At 42.3% G+C, this 7,961-nt stretch overlaps 2 long non-coding RNA genes across 3 annotated transcripts; one reads left to right on the plus strand and one right to left on the minus strand.

Moving 5' to 3' along the window:
* Nucleotides 1-893: 893 nt before the first annotated feature.
* Nucleotides 894-2,833, minus strand: LOC114058189. Its single transcript, XR_003571387.1, has 2 exons — nt 2,786-2,833; nt 894-1,094 (listed from the first exon to the last, which is right to left on the minus strand). It is a non-coding gene; the product is annotated as an uncharacterized LOC114058189 (long non-coding RNA).
* A 138-nt stretch (nt 2,834-2,971) lies between these two features.
* On the plus strand, nt 2,972-6,680 carry LOC114058188. Of its 2 annotated transcripts, none has more exons than XR_003571385.1 (3): nt 2,972-3,045; nt 4,799-4,889; nt 6,573-6,680. It is a non-coding gene; the product is annotated as an uncharacterized LOC114058188 (long non-coding RNA). The 2 variants fall into 2 exon arrangements; XR_003571386.1 differs by having other exon boundaries at nt 4,799-4,850.
* Nucleotides 6,681-7,961: the final 1,281 nt, after the last annotated feature.

Consider the following 7,961-nt stretch of genomic DNA (forward strand, 5'->3'; position numbering starts at 1 on the left):
GATACAGGATAAATAGAGCCTGTTTGAGCTGCACAGATTGCTTTTGTGCCATATGTCTTATCTCCAACATACATGTTTTGTTCTTAGGATACCAAAGAACAAATATCCACTGCAGTCAGGAGTTTTAAAATAATTGGCTTAGGATTTTTCTGAACCACTGACATAGCTTTAAAATAAATCTTAGGTTCCTGAGGATGTTGCACAGAACTGGAGAAAAAAAAAAAAGCCAATCTCATGCCAGTAATTATAAATGATCAACAGGAAGACACAGGAAACTATAAGTCCTGTGAAACTTGGCTTAGGGTCCAGGGCAGGTGGAGGAGAAAGATTGGAAGAGATGCTCATAGAGAGAGATAAGAAGATGTACATTTCCCAGTGGAACATCTAACATCTCCCTGCAGCATTTTGTTTTCTCTTTGACTGAAAAGTGGAAAATATCCTTAGCTAATCATTTCTGGAAGAAATGGGAGACTCAGAGTTCAACATATGGAGAAACCCTTTAGTTCCAACAGTCTACTTTTCATGTGCGTGTCTGAAGCTGCCAGACACATGCTTCCTTCACATCTAAAGTATTTCATCTGACCGCTGGTCTTCCTTCTCTTTTCCTTCCCTTGAAGGAGAGCCTCATTACAGAGAGTGGATGTTCTGTTTGTCTCACACTTTTTATTTACTCCAATCTGTTGTGTATAATAAGGGCTCTTATTCAACTTGCCCTGAAGAGTAAATACCAGATATCAAATATCATAGTTAATTTGATATGGGACTTTAATCTTAAACCACCTGCTTTGACCCTGTTTTGGCTAAACTGTAACAGGCATTAGTCTCGGTGCAGAAGTGGATATTTTTGGAAGCCACAAGAAAAATGTCAGTTTTCAAATTACACAACATATGGCTTTTCTGAACTTTTTTTTATGTCCTTGTTCTAAAAAGATGCTATTTTTGTGCCTTTATAATCGAAGAACATCTGAATTTTTCCAGTTGAAACTTCCCAGGTGTTTACTTCATGCTGTTCCCATGTTGCAAATAAACAAGTTAAAATAATGGAAGCATAATCCATTTAACACACTTCTGTGCACATCTGTATTCCAAAACCTCTGAAAGAAGAAAAGAGGAGACTCCAGACTCCAAGGGCTATTAGGCATCTCCGTATTATCAAGGACAATTCATTCCAATGTTCAGACCTTGCGTAGCGGGGATGAAAATGGGGAGATGTGTTACGAAATCAGCATAGTTTAGGAGTTTTTAGCTGCTGCTGCCATTTGGTTGAGGCTGGCTCCACTGCTGTTCTAAGCAGACTGTGACACGTCTTGGCATAGAGTTTCAGACTGGTTAATGGAAAGCTGATAGCTAATAGGTCTCACAGATTTAACCATGAATCATGTGCTTGGTTTTGTTCGGTAATTTCTCTCTAGCATGACTGAATAGTGGGGAAATTTAAGCAGTAATAGTTCAGACTGGAAAAGGTTTTGATTCCCCTTGTGTTTAAATGTCAGTTTTCAATAAATATTTAAACTGTACCAGGATAATCAGTGCATTAAGCTTCACTCCAATGATCCACCTGTTCAGTTTTTTCATCTGTGGCAGCAGGCAATATACAGGCTTATTAGACAAAACTTGCCAAATAGATAAACAACAACCTAAAGGAAACTTTTCCTGTGTTTTTTGATTAGGAAATGAGCTTACAGGTTAAAAAAGTAAGGTACATGCCCATTATCAGCTTTAATTTATTTATATATTATATTTGGCACATCAGTTTACCTATGTAGTCTAGCATCATAGTTGTTAAGCGTTAAGCAGTGCCTGTGATGGAACTAGTGCACTGATAACTGCATTTTTTGTTATGTGGATAAAATATATTTATAGCTATAAATAAGGATGTCAGCTGATTTCTCCTGTCATGCACAGCTTTTTCCCAGAATTAACTGCTTCTCATTCACTGAGAATCCAATGGCCATGGATGTAAGGAGTATTCGGTCCCCATTCATAAACTTTATTTTCCAACCCTTTTAGGGCAAAACTCCTGCCCACATGAACTAGATTTGCATGGCAAGGTTTTGGCAACAGGGCGGGGCTATAGAGCTGGTTCTGTGAGAAACTGCCAGAAGCTTCGCCCCTGTCCAATAGAAGCCCCAGTATAGACCTGCCACTGGCCAAATCCAAACCCACCAGCAATAGTGGTAGCATCTCTGGGATAAAGTACTTCAACAGGGGAAAAAGCTCTGCATGACAGTGATTGCATGAGAGGACTGAGAATACGTGAAAGAAACAGCTCTGCAGATTCCGAGGTCAGTGAAGAAGGAGGTGGAGGAGATTCTCCAGGCATCAGAGATTTCCCTGAGGCCCGTGGTGAAGACCATGGTGAGGCAATTGTCCCCCTGCAGCCCATGGAGATCCACAGCAAAGCAGAGATCCACCCACAGTCTGCGGAGGACCCTACAACAGAGCAAGTGAATGCCTGAAGGCTGTGACCACAGGGGAAGCCCATGCTGGAGCCAGCTCCTGGCAGGACCTGTGGCACCATGGAGAGAGAAGCCCACACCGGACCTGGGTTGCTGGTAGGACTTGTGACCTCATGCAGGACCCACACTGGAGCAATTTGTTCCTGAAGGACTGCACCCCATGGAAGGGACCCATGCTGGAGCAGTCCATGAGGGAGGATTCACAAAGGAGAAGTTTGTGAAAGACTGTCTTCCATGAAAGTGACACCACACTGGAGCAGGGGAAGAGTGTGAGGAGTCCTCACCCTGAGGGGGGAGCAGCAGAGAACAAAGTGTGATGAACTGACCTGCCCACAGAGGTTGGGAACTCCCTATCCCTGGAAGCGTTCAAGACCAGGCTGGATGGGGCTCTGAGTAACCTGGTCTAGTGAAAGGTGTCCCTGATCACGACAGGGACATTGGAACTAGATGATCTTTAAGATCCTTTCCAACTGCAACCATTCTATGATTCATTGATCTCAGCCCCTATTCCCCATCTTTCTGAGCCCCTGGTGGGGAGGAGATAGAGAAAATCAGAAGTAAAACCAAGTCCAGAAAGAAGGAAGGGGTAGGGAGAAGGTGTTTTTAAGAACTTGTTTTATTTCTTGTTATCCTACTCTTATGTGGTTGGTAGTAAATCAAACTAACCTCCCGCAATCAAGTGTTTTTTTCCCTGTGACAATAATCGGTGAGTGGTCTCTCCCTGTCCTTATCTCAGTCTATGAACCCTTCATGGTATTTTATGTCCCCTGTGTGGCTGAGGAGGGAAGTGACAGAGTGGCTTTGGAGAGCACATGATGTCCATCTGGGGTTAACCCACCACATCACCTCAGGGAATCGTGGAATGGTTGGGGTTGGAAAGGACCTTAAAGATCATCTAGTTCCAACCCCCCTGTAATGGCAGGGACACCAGCTCTCTGATCATCTTTGTGACCCCCCCTCTGGACTCCTTCCAGCAGGTCCATGTCTTTGCTGTGCTGGGGACCCCAGAGCTGGATGAAGTATTCCAGGTAGGCTCTCACAAAAGCAGATTAGAGGGGCAGAATCATCTCCCTCAGCCTGCTGGCCACACTTCTTTCAATGCAGCCCAAGATACCTGGGTTTTTATCCGTGGTGTTCTCAGGGTGGTTGTTGGAGTGGAGCATCTGGATGTGATGCAGCAGATGTGTGGAAGTTTCCCATGTGGTGGGAGGTGCGTTTTGCCATGATGCTGTAGGAAGGATGAGGCTGCAGCTTCCACCAGGGACGAGCTCCCCCTGTGGCAGGCTAGAACAACCACTCCTTTACAGGCAAAGCCTTTTGTCCCAGCAGAAGCTGAATGTGACGAAAATCTGCCAGGAATTACCCATATGAAGACTATAAATAACTGTAAAAAGAAATGTGGAAATGGCAGGAGTGTAAAAATCTGGCATCAGCCTTTGTGATTTGCAAAGCAACACCCGGAGTCCAGCTGATAACACAAAGAAGATCCTTAGTTTTGGCTTGCCAGAAACAGAGGCAAGAACCAACAACCTGAATTATGTGAAGCCCATCAGGTGCTGGCACTGTTAAAAAAAAGGGAAATTTCAAATAAATAAGGTGAAGTGGGAAGGCTTCCTTAGAGCACATGTAAAAAATTTCATTATTGTTAAACTAGGGAGCCAAGCACAGCTTTTCATTTTCAGCTCCCTGCAAGATTGATTTGAGTTGTATTTATAAAGGAACTTCAGCCTTTTGTAGCCACCTGGAGCAGGGGACAGGCAAAGGCCAAGGTATTTCCCTATCCAGGTGGCCCTCATAAATATCTTGGTGGAATTTATTTTCTTTCATTTATTTTGGCATTGCTTGGGCACTGCTTGATTAAGAGGTGGTGTGTAGGAACTGATATGCCCAGAGATAGACAGCCACATCTGCTAACCATTTGGATTAATTATTACACCTGTACCATAAAACACATGTTAATAAAGAGCTGGTGAACAGGTTCAGGTTGCAGTTTTAAAAAGGCCCAAAGAAAGCAGAATGCTAGTCACATACTAGACGGAGCCAAACCTTTTGCTGATAAGATGCTGCAGGCTCCAGCCATATCCAAGGAAGAGGCAATGTCAGATACACACGAAAAATAAATCACACACAGGAGGAAAGTGAATATCCTGGCAAACTATGCCTTTGTAGTCTATTGGCTAGAAGGTGAGTGACAGTACACGCTCTTTCATTCCTTCTTTCTTTGCTGTTAGATGTAAAAGGAAAAAAATCATTAATCACTCTGCAGGATACAGCACTTAAATGGGTAAAGTTGCTGAAGGGGTCTGGTTAGCATCAGCCGATTTTTCATTTCCTTTCAGTGGGGACAGTGTGGTGCTCTGGAATCCCTGGAGCCCAGGAGCATGAATGAAGGTATTGAATTTTCAGGAGGAGACAATTAAGACCAAGCATGTGAGATACAATCATATTTGAATTAATTCAGATACCTCAGCTAAAGACCTAAACCCTACACCTTCTTCCTTCTTTGGGAGGCATATTTAAGAGGGCTTTACTGGGCTGGCATTAATCATTAATCATACCTTGTGTCAGTTATGATGGAACACAATGGAGCTCTGTATTTATTATTTCTTCAACTGAAAAGGTTTACCATATTCTTTCTGCCTGTGGAAAATGATTTTCCTGGACAACCTCTGCAAACAGCCTTTGCCAGGTTTTCACAGCACTTTATTCTGAGATTCCCTGCAACTGGAACAGAGTGAATGTGGGCCTTGAGGCTGGTGCCAATTCTTCATTACTTGTCAGACATCTCCTGACCAAAACTGGCTTCCATCATGATCTGTAGATGGGCTGAAGAAGAGTATAGGACCACTGTGAGGACACTTGCAGTCCTTCTCACTTTGGGCTTCATCTGTGGTTGATGGTGTTTACCTATTAGCTTTGGAAGTTCTTTTGGCATTGTAATACTCATCACTGCAAAGATCACCACCAAAGGGGCACATCATGCTGCCCTGCAACTGGACAACGGTGCCTGGTTATCTTTCCAAAAGGAGGAAGCCAGAACATGCACCTGTCCCTCAAACCTGTTCGAACAGTGTTTCACTGACGAACCCAAGAGTTCAATATGTTTTCGTCCTGACCTTTGCAATTGCTCTGAGAAGCCATCTGATCCAGATGAAAGCTGAGGTCTACGCTGTGCCACCATACCCTGCAGAAGCCATGGGATCAGCTGGAGAGCAGCTGGATGCTTGGCAGGTTGACCAGGTGCTGTTGGATTTGAGGCTCTCCAGTCACCAGTCAGTTTTAAGAACATCTTCCCTCAGAGGACGGTTTTACAAATAGTCTATGGGAATGTCCAGCAAAGGCAGTCTGTCCATCCAAACTGAAGGATGCTCTTAAAAGGATATTTTTCATGAATTGGGACAAAAAGTTGAACTTAAATGTCTGCCTCACTTGCCCAAATATTTATTTGGAAATATAGCAACCTACAAGGGATAGGAGTATGGAAATGTCAAATACACTGAGATATAATTTTAAGATATAGCCCACAATAGCTCTGATAAAACTGCTTATCTTGACACGTGTTTTATTATCTGAAGTTTATTTTCCCCTGCAGCCTCAGATTAAGACTTCATGCTCTTCACCTGTACTTGCATATACTTCAACACTTCAGAGGATTGGAGTTAAAACTAGGATTTCATTTTCTTTATTTTCAAACCGTACTTCTGCAGTGTTTTTCCCTATTACCACTGTATTATTAATGAAGACTTTAGTGGTTACTCTGATCATTTGAGTTCTGCCCAAATAATAGGTGCCAACTTTTAGCAGTTGCAGGATCTGAACTGCAGTGCATGGAAACTACTGGTACATCATTTACATTCATATTTCTGTACTGGAATAATCCTTGGAATGTATTCATTTCAACCTATTGTTTAGATTTACTATCCAGCTCCACCTTCTGGTAAACTTGCATTAAGTCCAACTTGTTAAGTTTCTTTCTACTTGCAAACACTGAAAGCAAATTCTTTCCTTTATAACTATGCTACTGATCAATACTTAAGGATGAATTATGCTGACCTTGCCAGTACTGTATTAACTTTGCCAGTCACTGAATTTGTACCGAATTGACTGTTTCAGGGATATATGGAAAAAAAGCAACACTTTCAGAGTAAACTTGAAGGAAAATAATCTGCATTGTCAAGTCATTGAAATTTCTGATTTGTGACATCTCTTAATAAGTCTGAGACTCCAAAATTACAGAATGGCTTCCTCAGAGTAATAATGCCACAGTTCTTTTAGTCTTAGCTGTTCTTGAAAAAGAATGTACAAATGTATCTAATGAGATATCCATTTATTCTTGAAAAGTTTCTCAAAAAAGATTGGATTTGAATGCCTTTATACTCAAAATAAGCATAATAGGGTTTACTTCAAAATTTCTCATTAATGTCTTTACTTCTTATCCCTTTTTTAAAGGATTTGATATAATCAGACTGTCAGCCGTCATGTACTAGGGACATCCAATACTACTGGTTTATGTAACACCTAGAAGAGCAGCATTCCTATCTTGGACATGGGGGAAGGGGACTCACTTGGACTGTGAATTTTAAAATTAGTCATTTGATTAATCCATTTATCCAGGCTCTTATCTATAGGGGGTTTTTTATGTTTTCTTGCCTGCAAACTTGCATTTTTCTTTTGAATGGGCTCAAGAGCTAAACAATCTGTAATGTTAACTTTTAGCACATGCCCTGACACAGCTTCCCCAAATCAACTAGTCCCTCATGGACAAAGCCCAGGCACAGTGTAAGGGGTGGCACAGGCCAGTGAGTATTTCCCATAGGCATTTTGGGCAAAGGCTGGAATGCCACTCCACTGCTCATTTCATTTTTAAGGATTGACATACTCTCATCACTGTCATTTTCTGTTCCTGAGAACCTAGAAGACTGACAGCCTGTTTCACCATGTGACTGTGCAGAAGATGCATCAGGACATACAGCCCTGGTATCCGTCTTGGGCAAACCACAACCAAAATGATATGGTTCCTTTTCCACTTACTCCCCGTAAGCAGACCATGTCTGTGTCTGACTTCTGCTTCCAATGTGCTGGGAAAAGTCTCTTCATTATGCCAGTGGGCAGATTGCATGCTTGTCAATATGCAGAAGGCTGTGTGCATTTTTATTTATTTTCTCTTGAACCAAATCTTTAGCTTCTTCCTGTTTTTCTACTCGAACAGCATTCAGCTGCACTATAATGGGAGTTTGCCTGAGTAAGGACTCAACATTTGTCCCCTTACTGAAAGAAACATCTTATTGTTTCTTGCTTATGTTACTGTAGGGCATAAGATGCCTGTTTTTCAACCAAAGTCCCATAGGTCTAAGGACAAAGGGAAAACATAGTTCCACCCTTCAAAGTGATCATAAGACAAAAGACAATGGGCAGCTACAAACAGATGAATGAGCACACAGACACAGAGAGACTCTGCTGGTCAGTGCAATGGGCTGCAACCTAACCATTGTCACTGTAGGC

This window comes from Empidonax traillii, unplaced genomic scaffold, assembly GCF_003031625.1.
Source record: "Empidonax traillii isolate 1590-97213 ecotype Southwest subspecies unplaced genomic scaffold, ASM303162v1 scaffold163:size1593379, whole genome shotgun sequence".
In the NCBI taxonomy this organism is placed as follows: domain Eukaryota; kingdom Metazoa; phylum Chordata; class Aves; order Passeriformes; family Tyrannidae; genus Empidonax; species Empidonax traillii.